The sequence below is a fragment of the Lemur catta genome, chromosome 24, assembly GCF_020740605.2.
Source record: "Lemur catta isolate mLemCat1 chromosome 24, mLemCat1.pri, whole genome shotgun sequence".
Lineage (NCBI taxonomy): Eukaryota > Metazoa > Chordata > Mammalia > Primates > Lemuridae > Lemur > Lemur catta.
Genome location: NC_059151.1, coordinates 8,905,341 through 8,915,433, shown reverse-complemented (window position 1 = coordinate 8,915,433; position 10,093 = coordinate 8,905,341). Strand labels below are relative to the sequence as shown.

At 35.7% G+C, this 10,093-nt stretch overlaps 1 long non-coding RNA gene across 1 annotated transcript; it reads right to left on the bottom strand.

Annotated features, from left to right (window-relative positions):
• Positions 1 to 2,854: 2,854 nt before the first annotated feature.
• On the bottom strand, positions 2,855 to 9,623 carry LOC123627263. Its single transcript, XR_006731225.1, has 3 exons — positions 9,594 to 9,623; positions 3,008 to 3,064; positions 2,855 to 2,892 (listed from the first exon to the last, which is right to left on the bottom strand). It is a non-coding gene; the product is annotated as an uncharacterized LOC123627263 (long non-coding RNA).
• Between the last annotated feature and the right edge of the window lie 470 nt (positions 9,624 to 10,093).

Sequence of the window (10,093 nt, the reverse complement as noted above, 5' to 3'; positions counted from 1 at the left end):
TGTTCAACAAGTGCTTGTTAAGAGCATACATGTAGAAAGAAAACAACTCAATTAGAATAAAATCTCATCTAATTGTAAACACAAGTCAAACCTTGCATTAAAGTGTCTTAAACTTTAACATGTATATGAATCACGTGGAGATCTTATTAAAATGCAGACTCGGACTCCGTAGCTCTGGGGTGGGATTTGAGCCTCTGCGTCCCAGCTAAGCTCTCGGGTGATGACACTGCTCTTGGTCCCCAGACCAACCATCCTTTGGGTAGCAAGAACGTAACCTACCAGGCTAAGGCATCCCAGACTTGGTGCCTTGTTTAAAAAGCCCCGTATGTTCCTCCTTGGAGGTTAACGTTCTGGCACCAAACCTGAAACTTATTAAACTTAATAACTAAGAGCAATTATGTGTTTATTGGAATTTCCCTAAATGAGACATAAGCTTTTTTGAAAAGGACCATTCTTAATGATGTTTGTATTAATATATTCCGTCCCATGAGGCAGGACAACACTGTATGTGTAGGAAGGACTCCACACATTATTAAAGTAAATAAACTCTTAAAGTAAATAAAGTAAATAAACTCTTAAAAGCTATCGCTAGTTTGTCTATTTCTTTGTCATAAGCCATGAGATGGTGCTTCAAATAGAGGAAAGTCTCAATAAATAAATGCTGAATGAATGAATGAACAGGTAAAACATTCTTTTTTTGTAAATCATCAGGTTCTTAGCATCCTGATCAATGCCAATTTGTAGCACTTGATCAAAATTCTAATTTACCTGGCAATCCCTAGATATCATGTTGTAGGGTTCATATAAGTGACCTCTTTGCTATTCTATTTTTGAATGTCACTTTTCTTTTTTCCAAATGCTACATACACAGTTTCATTCCAACATTTCCTTTTTGTTGTGCCAGAACTGAAATTTGTGGCTATTGTTTTGTTTAAAAAAAAAAAACCCTAGTGCCAAAATGATCAATGTTAACCATATGATGGAAGCCACTACAGTAATTCCCACTTATGTTTTAAGTATCTTAGCACAAAAAAAAATTACTGAACTGGGACGATATGAATAAAGCTTTACATTTATTTCCTAGATGTACCTTTTTAACAGGCTGTTAGAATCCAAGAGTATTTAACTGCAGAAAATGTTTTTCATAATATTCAAAAGAGGATGTGATTGTTTCATTGAACCAAGCTCTACCGCTTTAGCTGTGCACATTTTAGCGACAAGGTGTAAGTGGTGTGTATAGCAGAAAGGTGCTAAAAATCCTTATGTTACCAAACAGTTATTGCGTGTTTAGTCTAACAAGCAAGTATTAAGCACCTATTACATACAATGCATACGTTAGGGTGTTCTGAGGAATACAAAGATGAATATCCCCAACAAAGCTCTGACAAAATTCAGACAACACGATTGCACCAAAACAATAGAAAAGGATAAGAACTGTTTTTCAATTATTACATTCAAACTAAATTTTAAAATAAATTAATTAAGTTTTAGGGGCACATGCCGGTCTTAAATGCAATATCTGTCTTCTCCTTCAAACACTTTTGCTGTGGACTGAACTGTGTCCTAACCAAATTCGTATGTTGAAGCCCTAACCCCAGTGTGATCATACCTGGAGATGGAGTCTTTGGGAGGTAAGTTTAGATGAGGTCATGCGGATGGGGCCTCACGATGGGATTAGTGCCCTTAAAGGAAGGGACACCAGAGAGCATGATCTGTCTCCTTCCACCATTTGAGGACACAGCAAGAAGGTGCAAGTCTGACAGCCAGGAAGAGTGGCCCCACCAGAACCCAACTATGCTGGCATCCTGATTTTGAACTTTCAGCTTCTAGAACTGCGAAAAAATTAATTTCTGTTGTTTAAGTGATTGAGTCTACAGTATTTTGTTATGGCAGCCCAAGATGACTAACACAACTTCTCTCATTGCCTTTTATACTTCTATGTAAGAATTCTAAGTCGTAATTATGCTCATATATTAATAATTTAAACTGCCATAAATGTGTTTAATTATGATATAGTAAGATTTAGAAGCGGAGTTAGTAAATAAACGTTCATTCTTCAATTGCCGATTGTTCAAACAAGTGCAGAGAGAGAGAGAAAACTGTACATTTATTTTAACTAGCAACTCAGAAATAAGCTTGGGGTGGGGGGTTACCTCATTAGCAATAAGTGCAGACATGCAGACATTCCCTTACACAAAACCTCTTTCAGCAGCATCAGAAAGAGAATGCTTTTCGCATGTGTCACTTCTCAGGTCCAAGCCTCTAGCACGCTTCTTGTTATATGCAATTAGCTCCATGCCAAGACTTAGTACATTTCATAATAAATCCCTTGACCGCATTAACTGTAGGCTTGGCAAAGTTGGAAAAGCTCTATTCACGAAGGCAGAAAACAAGCCACAGGACTTACCCCACAGCAAAACGCACTTGCTAGATGCCAACACGCTACAAATTTCGACAGCCTGCCATGCCCTGCACCCCCCCTTCATCCTCTCCCTCCTTGCGGTGGGGAGGAGGGGGCAGAGAAATACAACCTGCCATGCCACTGTGATTAAAGACTACAGGAGGATGAAAAAAGGTACAGACAAACTTGGTTTGTTTACTTCTTCTTCCTCCTCCTAAATCTTATTACTAGCTTGTTCCCTTGACCTAACCCTCCCAAACCACCCAGCCCACAAAAACCTAAAGTCACTTCATAGATGAGATCCAGAGTTTACCCTCATTTAAACAGTAACCATCTGTTGCTTGCAGGAAAACTGCGGCTGCTTCTCAGGTTTCCCGTTTTGCAGCACGGGGGGCCGTGGTACATCATGGCTATTCTGCATGGGAACATGCCCTGCAGGACAGTAGGAGAAAAGGGAGGAGGCTCACAACTCACCAGCTCTTCCTCTGTTCCTATCAGAGCAAAGAATAAAACCTTTTATTTGCTGTGGATGACCACTTTTTGCGAAAGAATCCGAACGATAGCACTGCAGAGGGACTACTGCATGAGCTTTCGAGTTGCACAAACCTGTTTCCATCTTAACTGGTTTTCATTTTGCTAATTAGAGCCTCCATATTTCTTCATCTGGGAAATAGAGATGGTACAGAGTTGTCATAGGGTTTAAAAACGTTTGGCTTGGAAAATGCCCACCATATACAACATGCTCATTTAATTCTATCATAATTCTAATTATGATATTACTACTGCGAAAGTAACAGTTTCATCACAGGCAAATTACAATAAAAATATAGGAAGGCAAAGAACAAGACATCATGATTAAAATTCCATTAAGTTCCCTTTGCATAACACATCTGAAACATCCCCTTTGTACTATTTATAACAACAATTCATTAGAAGGAACTCTCTCTGTGGTCTCCACAAGAGACTACTGGGACTGATACACTCAAAGGACTTTATTACAAATTTCTTTCTGGTTCTTTGAGGTTCCAACATACATTTAAAATAAGAAAAATAGGATTCCTAAAACCTGTATTTTATTTTTCAAAACAAAAAAAGTCTCCTATTGAAATTCAGTATTATGTACTACAAAATTTAAAGCGTTTTAATACTGGTCAAAATGTCTCCATTTTCAGTAAAAGAAACAATGATTTCCTTAGTAAAGATACTGTTTCCTATATCATTATGATATATCACAGTTTATTAGAGAGATATCATTAATAGCTTTTCTTATAATAAAATCAAATAAACTAGTTTACTCCCATGTAAATAACCCTATAACAGAATATTTGAATTTGGGATTAGCCTGGAAAATTTAGCTCAAAAATTGACATTCAACCTTCTTCTGCCTTAATTCCACCTTCATCACTTACTAGCTTCGGACCAAGTTATTATTTAGTCTCTCTGCGGTGCTTTAGTTTCTGTACCTATAACATGATTAATAACAGCAATGACCTCGTATAATTGTGAAAAAATTAAATAATGTTTACAAGGTGCTTAGAACAGTGCCTGGTACACAGCAAGCACTTAGTCATTGTTACTATTCACGCTATTATAAACAATCACAAAGTCTTTTAATACCACCTACTGCTACTGCTTACACAATAAAGATAGTTTTCTATTTTTCTCTTTTCTTTTCCCATCCCCTCTGACTTTTCAGTTGCAATATCTCATCTCTACCTTTGTTTTCGTCTTATACACATACTTATGTATTTTTAAATATTCACCATCAGTCCTTTTACTGAAGTCATCCCATTCTTATTTGGTTGGACACAGTTCATACTCTAACAGATTCATCCAGAAGAGCTGATGGATACAAAATTCTTTAAGTTCTACTGAAGGATAGTTTGGGTATAAAACTCTTGGTTCACACTTCTCTTTGATTGAGAATAATGATAACTATAATTAAAACACGCCATTGTTGCGTTTCTTTGAATATCAGTGTTGAAACTCTGATGCTAATCTAATTATTTTGCTTTTATAGATAACTTGTTCTTTTTGTCTGTTAGCTCTGAGGATTTTATCATCATCTTCGAAACAGGCTCAATCTCGTAGTTGATTGTTTGGGGTTAATTTTCCCATGTAAGCTCTTTTAATGTGCAGAGATTCAGGGGCTTTTCTATTTCTGAAAAGTTTTCTTGGATTATAGATTCGATATTAGTTGTGTGCATTATTGTTTTTCTTCTTCAGAGAGTCAAAACAATTCAAATACTGTTACTTCACTGCCTGTCTTCTTTTCCATTACTTTCTGTGAGACCCATTTTGCTTCTTCGTGTTATTTATATTGTCCTGGTAGTTTTCCTATCTTTTTTTGATGCCCTTATTAATTTTTATTTGATTCTATTCTCCCTTTGGTATCTTGTAATTTTCATTATAAAAATATTCATTTTTGAGATAATTTTGTCTTTTTCTTCCATTTATCTACCAAGTTTCTTATACTATTTTTTCCATTTCTGTTTTTAGATTTCTGATTAAAGGTAGTTTCCTTATACTTAAATGCTTGTTTGAATGTATTTAATTCAGTCTGGAGCATAGACACAGTTTTCTTCTGTTTTGTGGTTGATTTTCAAGGTGATGGTGGTATTTTCCTCAGTTGATTTGTATGAAAATTCAGTACCTGATTTTCTTCAACAGATCTGTATGGATTTTATTTTCCCTTTTGTTTATTTTGTGATGTTAGGGTATTTTACAGAAGTCCTATTTTAAAGGCACCTTTTTCAGTCAGTCTTGCAAAGTTCAGGTACATCAACAAGTTTCTTTGGTTTATACGCTTATTTGCTTTGGCGGTAGGGAGAGAAGGGTTCTGAGTTCTCCAAGCTCGTGGTTCTCTTTTGTTTTATAGAGCCCTAAATTTACCCCCTTTCTTTCTTTTCCCTTTTACCATCCAATTGCCAAAAATGTATTCTTCCTTCCTTTTTACCTTTTTTTGTCTGCCTGAAAACCTATGCATTTGGAAAAACCATCCCATCAAATTGTTGGTCTGGCTCTTTCAATAGCTCATCCTGTGAAATCTTTTCCCCATAATCTTCATCCCATCTGCTCAGTTCCCTTTTCAGGGTTTTCAGATTTGGGATGTATCTGCCATTTGCGGTGGTCTTCCCAACTCTTCCTCAGGTCCCCTGGCCAGTGTCCCTCTTGTCCCTTCCCCAGTGTCTCCCCGTCTGTGTGTGCAAAGCTCTGCATGCATGACATGAGAGGGACAGGGATGTGTAAAACTGCAGTTATTTTTCAATCATGGCATTCTCTGTCTTCAAGAGATGCTGAGAGTGTATTTTTGCAGAGAAATTTATTACTGAATTTATTTCATATCATTTGGAGAGATTCAGGGAGTTCTCTTACTACAATTCTTAACTATCTCCAGCTATCTGGAAGGTATATAGTTGTTTTTTAAAATATGTGCTACGACTTTGAAAAGAATGTGTATTCAACAATGCAGCATAAAGCCATTATATCAAACAGCATTTGTGTGGCTTGACCCTCCAATATGCATACTGATTTGGGACCTGCTTGGGCAATCAATAACACAGAGCATTATGTTCAAATCTCCTCCTCAAAAGGTCCGTTTGTTAACTTCTCCTTGTAATTTAGTTAATTTTAGCTTTATAAAATATTTTTTAATTTTTAAAGTTTTTAATTTGTACAAATGCATGGGGTACCTGTGAAATTTTACTGCATGTATATAATGTGTAGTGATTAAGTCAGGGTACTTAGGGTGTTCAACACCCAAGTACAACACATTTTTGTTAACTATAGTCACCATATTCTGCTATTAAACACTGAATTTATTTCTTCTATCTAATTGTATGTTTGCACCCTTTAACTCACTTCTGAATTTAGAGACATACAAGTTAGGAATTGTACCTTTCAGAATATTTTAATCTTTCACCAAGATGTAGTGACTTTCTTAATTTGTAGTAATGCTTTTCATCTTAAAGTGTTATTTCCTATGTCTATCCAAGGTTACTTTTGATTATTATTTGGTTCATTTTTTTCACTCTTTATTTTCAACCACTTTTAATTTATATTTTAGGCATGGCACTTATAAACAACATACGGATCGATTTTTTTTTTTTGCAATGCAATTTGACAATCTTTGCCTCTGAACTAAGAAATGCAGTACATTTACATTTTTTGTGATTACAAATATATTTGAATTTATTTCTATTAGCTTATTTTGTGTTCTTTATTTGTCTCTACTTTTACTAAGCTTCCTTCTGTAGGGAAAGTTTTGTTCCAAGTATATCTTTTCACTGTAAATGCCACATTTCCATGGTTGCATCACCAGAGTTCTGTCAGATCCAGAATTCTCTTATTTTTCTGGATTCATGTTTTCTTATTTTTGGCCTTTAACGATTAACTTTGGTATCTTTCAAGCTCTGCAATACATTTAAAAATTATATTTAATATTAGATTGAGCTTTTTATATTTTTCATTTCAAAGTATAACAGGGTACAAATAATTTTGGTTACATTAATCACTTTTATAATGCTTTTTTAATATGCTCACTTTTAAGCAAGCAATGAAATATTTTATAAAATACAAAAGTAACTTTCTGAAAACTTTACGAAGTATCTTTATAATGATTTAAAGTATAAAAATTTTGATAGAGTTCACTGGAGTAAATTAAAGGAAATACATTAAGAAGTGTAACTTTTGTTCTCCCTATGTTTGCTCATGTGTTATTAGAAAAGATATAAGAAAAACAAAGTACATCTTCCCATCATCATTATGAACCAGTTCACCCTGCAAAGCTCAAACAAAACAAGTGTCAATCAACTTTTTCATATCACCTTTTCTTGATTTTGTTCTTGTTGGAAATAAACTGGCTCAATCTCACTGAAGCACATGGTAAAAAAAAATTCTTATTCTCTTTTCGGGTGGTTGCATTAAGATTTCACTTATTCTCCAATTACCAAAAACAAATTAAGCAACTTCTCTAAATTGATTTATAAATTCTCTGACATCCAGATCCTTAAGAGCTGTTAACTCACATTCAGTGTCCTTTTTCTGTCTCCCGTTGAAAAGGTGTTTGTTCACCTTAGACGTAGTTGGTTGTCAATTGAGAGAATTTAGCTCTGAAACCTTTTAGAGACTTCTCGTTTCCTCCCTCTAATCCAGCTAGGATTTAGGTAGCGGCCACCAGGTGCATGGTGCTACCTTTGGTATCAGAAAGAGCAAAAATAAGGCAGCATGCTTTCTATTTCTGTAGAAAACTATAAAAATACAGCAATGAAACAAGTACTGATGTCCCTGAGCCTTCAAATAGAAACATAGCATGGAACAAGTTTGAAAATAACACAGGCCAGGCCGGGCGCAGTGGCTCACACCTGTAATCCTAGCACTCTGGGAGGCAAAGAGGCAGGAGGATCCCTTGAGCTCAGGAGTTAGAGACCAGCCTGAGCAAGAGTGAGACCCCATCTCTACTAAAAATAGAAAAATTAGCTGGGCATGGTGGCGCATGCCTGTAGTCCCAGCTACTCGGGAGGCTGAGGCAGGAGGATCGCTTGAGCCCAGGAGTTTGAGGCTGCTGTGAGCTATGATGATGCCACTGTACCAGTCTAGCCCGGGTGGCAGAGAAAGACTCTGTCAAGGGGGAAGGAGAGGAAGGAAGGGTAGAAAAGGGATGAAGGGGACAGAGGAAGGGGAGGGAAGAAGGGGACAGAGGAAGGGAAGAAAGAAAAAAAGAGAAGAAAGGAAAGAAAGACAAGAAAGAAAAAACAGAACAGAACTCCTGTGGTGCAGGTTTTCAGACCTCCTTGTCTCTCCTAAGTTTTCCACTCAGATTTTCTTAGCAACATTTCCTGCCTCTATGCCCAGTCATGTTGTGAAAGTGAACTTCACTGTAACATTTTTAATTCATATCCCTAAATATTTCATTTTCAAAGAAATATGCAGTGACTTCATCTCCTAGAACTTACCATTAATGTTATAAAAATTATTAAACATTCCAAGAAATAATGAAACAATTTCCAGACCATTTTTAAGAAAGACTAGAAAATGTGATCAATTATTAATCAAAAGGTGATAATTACATTACGCTTTATTTAATATTATTTTCACCTTTCATTACAACAATGTAAATCTTGAAAAACGCAGACAGAACTGTAGAGATTAAATCGGAGGAGAGTCATTGCATTGGCATTCTCACAGAAAGTATTTGTATTTGTTTTGTACTAAAAACAAACTAGGTGGTCAAAAATTAAGAGATATTTGTGATATATAGGATTTTACATAAAAGTAGGATTTGGTCAAGAATGTGGGTTTGTAGCTGACACTGTGAGCTAATATGTAATAATAAAGGGGCTGCTATAGGGTCACTGTTTAACGTCATTGTAGGTTCTCAGTATAGTATTAGCATCAAAGATCAGGAGGTTTCAATTTAATTCTGGCTTTATCACTACTGTCTATATAATCTTGGGCAAGTTTCTTAATCTTCCAATGCTTCAGTTTTAACATCTATAAAATGGGAATAGTAACAGAACAGTTCTCATGGACTCATGCAGAATGAACAGAATACGTGGAAAGCATTCATAACAGTGCCTGAACATTGTAGCACATTATAAAAAATAGCTACACAGGGTCAAAGTGGTTAGAAAAGTCTCCAAGTGAACGTTCACCAACGCGCAGGGCGATCTACTCAGGGCTGCACCTCTGAAGTCCAAACCACCTGCTTCACATTTGCCTGTAAATTCAGTGAAGCCAACTAGAACTATCAGCACGCAAAGTATAATGGATTGGATTTGCTAGAAAATAGCATAATTTTGTAATTTAGTTTGTATGAACTTGAAAAATGTTATCAAGATGCTATCAGCAGTCCTGGGGAAAAGGTTATTACCAAGTGTGTCAATGTTTGAGGAACCGACTAAGTGTGTAAACCAACATTTCCAAGGAAAGGCACAAGTTACTTTCTCATTATATAACCAATCTACATCCACTTTGTCAGGTTGATTTACACCAGTTACCTTATCTGGTGTGTTTTTACTGATAATGAAAGGAACAATTGTACATTTACTGATAATTAAAGGAACAATTCCATTCATTGTATAAAATATATTATTTTTCTGTTGACTTCGGCATATCACAAAGTCAAAATGTCGAAAAGCAATAATGATGCCTACCAAACATCCAAACTCTTTAATAATTACTGTGCCCTTACCTTTATCAGCAAGGCATAAAATAACCTTCCCTTCCTTTCACATCTAAGAAAAAGTAGGTTGAAATCCACCCTGTCAACAAACAGCAAAAAAAAAATGAGCTGCTATTTAATCTACTGGCTTGAGAAAAATCTGGATTGTCATTAACAGTTCAAATGCAGAATCAATGGTAATATAGAACCGAATTGAAAAAAAGGACAGTCTTGCCTTAAAGTTCTAACTTTTGAGCTCCTAGCTTACAAATAAGAGAAAATATAATATTCCATATAATTACAGACACTATGTGACGTTTCCCGGATATCTTTCCCAAAAGAAGCAAATACTAAGTAGACTTACAGTTTTTAAATGTTATTCAATGCAAGGAGTTTTACTTAAATGATAGCCGCAGACTTTCTGAGTAAATATATAAACTCTATTTTCATCTTGAACAGTTTGCTAACCAAATTTACTAAAAAACAGAAAGCAAAAAACAAACCATATTTCCATAGCCCTTTGTTAGCAT